General features: G+C 41.1%; 1 long non-coding RNA gene across 1 annotated transcript in view; it reads right to left on the bottom strand.

Moving 5' to 3' along the window:
• Positions 1 to 3485: 3485 nt before the first annotated feature.
• LOC128317608 (uncharacterized) overlaps positions 3486 to 6215 on the bottom strand; it is a 3112-nt gene continuing 382 nt past the window's right edge. The window contains exons 2-3 of the long non-coding RNA XR_008301133.1: positions 4944 to 5036; positions 3486 to 4182 (exon numbers count right to left, since the gene is read on the bottom strand). This is a non-coding gene — a long non-coding RNA (uncharacterized LOC128317608). The remainder of the gene's footprint in view (positions 4183 to 4943; positions 5037 to 6215) is intronic.

Raw genomic sequence — 6215 nt, 5'->3', positions numbered from 1 at the left:
TGATTATTTATTATTTAGATTTTTTTCAAATCAATAAAATATTCCAGTTGCTTATATAGTATTTCTTGTGGTAGTTGATGCTGTTTACAACAGAGTTAATATACTTTTACATACAGTGTATGTATTATTTCAAAACATCACAAAATGTGCTGTAATGTCATGAAATGACATGCGCGGCGCAAATTTATTTATTTGTTTGTTTTTTGAAGGGCGTAAATCGGACAGGGACAAAGATCGTGTAACCACGATTCTTCGTCTTCTTCTTCATGTAGTTTTAATGACGGTTGGCAAATTCAGTGCATTACCGCCATGAACTGGACTGGAATGTGTAGCATTCTGCGACTGTGTGGCAGCATAACGCTGCGTTTGTGGCGCCTAGACGCGTCCGTGTCGTGCAATACTGGGCACGCGTGGAGTCAGAATAAGACCATTGGGGTGTACCACGAAGCAGGATTGCAGGGTTAGCGAGCTAATTTTGGGTAAAACCATGGATTACCCATATCACGAAGGTGGCTTTTTTAGCTGGTATCCAACTCTACACGGCTAACCTGCTCCGGATAAGGTTAAATCGAAGCTAAACACAGTGAGCCTGTATAAAGCCCGCCTCTAGGAATTAAACCCCGCTAGGAATTACTATTGCGTCACTTTTCCCTTGGAGGTCATATTGCGTGCTACAGTTTGCAGGAAGAGACAGAATCCATTACGGTTTTCTGAATCTATATATATAATGTACATATGTATTATCCATGTTAATCTGTTATGTTTTATAATATGTCTGTAGCCTGTTAGGATTACCCAAGGTAATCACTGCATTAGACTGGTTTTGCTTTGAAAACATTTTTCTTAAAATATTCCTGTCCATTCAGGCATAGTGGATCGATTTAATGGGCTGACTGGCAACAGAGGGTACATCCACAAGGGCTACCTGATGACTGATGACATATCCAGAGCCACTGCCTATACCTCAGAGTTGATTTAAGGAAGTCATGCAACTAGGGTCAGGATAGAAATGACCTTTGGGATTCTCAAGTCATACTTGAAGTCATACTTATTTAAGACTGTAAAGTGTAGACCTAGCCAAGGCATGTGACATATCAGTGCTGCACAGTATAGCCACAATTAGGAAGGAGAGACTCCCTGATTTGGTGCATCCTGTCACCATGGAACAATAACAGGGAAGGGCTGTGAAACAGGCCATTGCAGAACAATTCTCTGTTACTTAATGAATTTATGATATCATTCATAGACCACAATCTTTCTTTGACTAATTATTTATTAATTCAGTGATTTGTATTTTCTGTAAAGGAGAAGAGAAAGGGCTAAATTAAGACATTATGATTATTTGAGGATTACATCACATTTCATCATGGCAATACTCCAGCTGTTCATTTTACAGCTTGATTTACTTAATTTGCAGGCACTCCATGCCATGTTTTAGGGTTCTTTTGTACACCAACCTTACACTAAAATATATACCCAAACCTGGGAAATGTGAAAATGTGCAATAATTCAGTTTTTTTTTTTTTTTTTTTTTTGTAGACAGATTTGAACATACAAGACTTCATGCAGACCACTGTGGCAATTTAATGTGAAAGCATCTGTGTCCTCTCAGAGCACACAGACATTGTATCATAATTATTATCGTTGGCTCCATCAGTTTGGAGAATGTGTATTATGTTCAAAGTTGGCTACAATCATTTTATTGTGCCCACACAATAGTCACCTCATGTGTAGTGCTGCCAGGCTATAGCAGTCTTACTGGGTAAAGGGAAATAACACAGCTTATTAACAGTTGCACAACTATTTAAATAACATTTTATGTTATTGGATATGTTGGAGCCACCTAGGTCAGAAAAGGTATTTCAGAGGTACGGCCCTCCATTAAAGGGCCAAGTCTTCAGCCAGCGTATAATCTGGAGGTGGAGGCCGACCTTTTTTTTTGCATTTTTTCTCCTATTAGTATCACCAGAGTGCTTTGTCATAGGTACAGCAATCAATCAACGACGAGAGTAAGGACAACAACTTTTAAACAAGCAGCCTATGACCACGACCACTACTTACCATTTTGAATAATAGTTTTTATATTTTGTCTTTATTTGCTGCCAAGACCGCCTAATGCAATTGGGATTGCGTCTACAATTACTAACAATAATAATGACAATTTACTGCTAGTTGCAATTACAGTTACTTTAAGTGTCATGTGAATTAAAATAAAATGATAAATTATCTGTTATAACTTACGCATTTACACGCTCAGCTGTTTTCTTCACACACCTTGGCAACAGAAGTAGTATTGCTTTTTGCCATTATTATATATTTAAATTCTTTAAAGGAGTTCATTATTAGGGCCCAAGTACTGATAGTGCACAGGGCCCTATTGTTTTCCTAAGGATTATTTATTTTTATTATTATTATTATTATATTTTTTTAAAGGTTTCAGGGGCTTTTGGGGGCCTTAACATGCTCAAAAACTCATGAAATTTGGCACAGAGTTATCTGCCATTAGGCCTGGGCAAAGGGTAGCACATGGGCGTGGTGGGGGGGCTGTGCCTCACCCCCTTTTACATGATACATAAACTTGGTGCATATATTGTACAGACTTGTACATATGTGTACGAAACTCATTGTTCTCATCGATCCAAACAACTTTTGCACTGACAATCATTAGCTCCGCCCAACAGGAGGTTGGCCACCAAACTTACATATATTATTCTCATCAAGCCGGACAACTTTCAAAATGACAGTCATGAGCTCCGCCCAACAGGAAGTAGGTCATTTTGGATTTAATATGGATTTTTTTTTAAAATTGCAGGCATTGAAATTTTAAATACTCCTCCTAAGGGATTCATGTGATTGTCACCAAACTTGGTCAACATTAAGCCAATGCTAAATTTTGAACAGATTTTTGATATCTCAAGTGGTTTTGCCATGGCGAGACAATAAATTTATGGCCAAAAAAGGGAAACAGGAAGTGTCTCATATCTTCTATATGCAATGAGTGATTTAGATGAAACATGAGCTGTATGTTCGGTCATGGGGGCTGAGAACATGGATATGGCTATTGTGAGTCATGGTCATAGCGCCACCCACTGGCAGCAGGAAGTGTGTCACTTAAAACAGGCTTTTAAATAGACTTCTTATATTTGCCAGAATTGCTTCAAACTTGGTCAGAGTAATGTCGAGAATGGGCTGATATAAAATTGCGATAAAATTCTTGATATCTTAAATAGTGTTGCCGTGGTAACGCATCAAACTTTAATACTCTTTTCTTTGAATATTCGGGTGTTTTCACCTACAGTCACCAAACTTGGTACATATATTGTTCTCATCAAGCCGGACAACTTTCAAAATGACAGTCACTAGCTCCGCCCAGAACGCAGTAGATCATTTTGGATTTAATATGGATTTTTTGGAAATTGCAGGCTTTGAACTTTTAAATACTCCTCCTAGGGGATTCATGCAATTGTCACCAAACTTGGTCAACATTAAGCCAAGACATTGAAGATGCTAAATTGTGAACATATTTTTGATATCTCGAACGGTGTGGCCATGGTGAGGGATTAAATTACTGACAAAAAAGGGAAACATCTTCTAACTGCATTGTCTGATTTAGATCAAATTGGTGTTATATGTTTGGAGGAGAGGCTCTGTAGCAGCCAGCAGGTGAATGTTTGGTTAAGTGAAGCTGGCTATCATAGACCCCATTCACACCTGGCATTGATATGTGTCCTGGGTGATTAGATTGTAAAGGGACAGTGCGAAGTACAGGTGTGAATGGGGTCAAATGTGTCTCGATTACACATTGTGATCTGATCACTCAAATCATATTTGGAGGTGGTCAGTTGCGTCTTGACAGCAATAAAGGACCAACTAATCAACTGTGATTTTTAGATTGTCTGTGATTATTAGACTGTTAGACACTCTGCAGCTAGTCTAATGGATAAAGATGATGCTATAACAGAAGAGACGAAAGCAGTTGTTTTTCACTGTGTAGAACCCTGCCATTTGTGGGTGGGAAGGACTCGGGACACAGGTGACTTTTTACGAAGCTTCATGCTTCTTTATGTTTAATTTGTTCTGCGAGCACTTTTCAGCATTTCCTCACTCCCGGACACACTCATGCACAAACACAAACCTGGGAGTTCAGCTCAGCTCTCTCTCTCTCCCTGGTTTACACCCTCCCTAAAAAAACAAACAAATCACACATAAGTAAACTGCCATGATTACACACAGGTGAGAATCATCATGCATAAACTGTCAACCCACCCCATCTCCATCCACAGTTGATGCTCGACCATGCCACCGCCGCCACATACCCCCACTGCCCAGCTCAGGGCAGGGGGCCGTATGGCCTGCAGCCGACTATCTCCTCCCCCCAAACATGCACCCCACAAGCCCCACCTTGAACTTGAATAGCTGAAGTGTCAGATACTATTTAGCATCATTCATGTGGTAGAGCATTAGAGGGGTTGTGATCAAAAAACAGAGGCTAAAGGGGCACCCCAGTAGGTAGTATCAGAGGGTGAGGACTGCTCACTTGACAGCCAGACACTCTATGGCGCTGTACTTCCTCTAGCACTGCTCGACTGGTCCCACCATCTCTCAGGGTACAAGGAAGGCATGCATCGAGACTCTTCTCTGTTCTGGCGCCAAGGTGGTGGAATGAACTTCCCCTAGGTGTCCGAACAGCTGAGTCACTGGCAGTCTTCAAACGACGTCTAAAGACTTACCTCTTCATAAAGTACTTAAGTTAGCACTTTCACAAAAAAAATAAAAAATCCCCAACAGAGTTTTGGACTGATGGTATTCCTAGTTTGTGACCTAGTGAGCCAATATCAGAATGTATTTTTGATAGACTTCAAAGCACTATTGTAAGTCGCTCTGGATAAGGGCGTCTGCCAAATGCCATAAATTTAAATGTAAATGTACTTGCTCTCTCTTACCAAGAGCTTCCAGCCAATGTACAGCATGGGGTGCTCCTCCATCTCCACAGTATGGGACAAAATGGCCCCCAGTCCTCTGTCTGATGCATAAGTCTGCAGAACAAATGGGAGAGAAAAGTCAGGAGAATGCAAGAGCAGGCCCCCACACAAAACTGCTTTTACCTGGCAAAAAGCCCTCTCGCATGGCTCCATCCACTGCACCGGATCTGGTGCTCCCTTTTTAGTAAGGTCAGTCAGCGGGCTGGTGACATCCGAACAATAAGGTACAAACCTACGATAATAGCCAGCCAACCCCAAGAACTGTCTCACCCCCTTTTTAAACCCCTTGGTTAAATCCAGTGCAGGATCAAGTTCCTCCCAATTAGATTGGATGCATTTTTCTAGAAATTAGCAGACAGAATGTTTCTGTTTCTGAATTTATTCTGCTGATACCATCATGAGTTAAATCATCAATAAAGTTTAGTCAGCCCGTTCCAGAAGCAGCCGTGCAAGTCCAAGCCACGACAATACCTCCACTGTGCTTAGCCATGGATATTTGTGATCATGAACAGATCCTTTCTTTCTCCACATTTTGGACTTTCCATCACTTTGGTAGAGGTTTATCTTTGTTCCAGAATTTTTGTGGCTTCTCTGTTTGCACAAAAAAAGTGTCACATGACAGAATTTATCCATCGGTCAGGGGAAGAATAAGTATGGGCATGCCATCCAGCGCACCAAAAACCTGTGGCACAAGATGCACCAAGGATTTACGATATGCAATTTCATTGGCCTCCCCTTCTATCGGCAGACTGATATTAACGCTGCATTAATTTTTCTTTAATAGTTGTGCACACAGCATATACATTGATGGACGGTCGTTTTACTAACTCTGAAAGTTTCCCCCACTACTCTGTGCTCGGCGCAGGTTGCCATCTTGAACAGGGTGGTAGCAATCCGCTTTCAGGTAGGAACCGGTGGTCAGTGGCAACCTGCATTGGGAGCAGCTCTCCACCACTGCCTCCCAGATCCATGGGCTTTGTCACATAAGCGCAGTTACTTGGAGCTCTGGAGATCAGACAAGCAACTGCTCCATTCTGACATCGACTTTGAGGACATGTGAGATGCAAAAAGTACACAGTTTGCGATATACACAAAATTATGTATGGAAATGGCTCAATGGCAGATTTCTTTTGCAATACACCAAAACTTATGCGAATTTTTTTTTTTTTTTAAAGGATGACATCATCACGCACACCATTTTATCGGTAACAAGCCAATTGGATGGAAACGGGG

The sequence above is a fragment of the Pangasianodon hypophthalmus genome, chromosome 27, assembly GCF_027358585.1.
Source record: "Pangasianodon hypophthalmus isolate fPanHyp1 chromosome 27, fPanHyp1.pri, whole genome shotgun sequence".
NCBI classification, from domain to species: Eukaryota; Metazoa; Chordata; class Actinopteri; order Siluriformes; family Pangasiidae; genus Pangasianodon; species Pangasianodon hypophthalmus.
The sequence above is the reverse complement of the archived record's forward strand: the minus strand, read 5'-3'. Positions and strand labels throughout refer to the sequence as shown.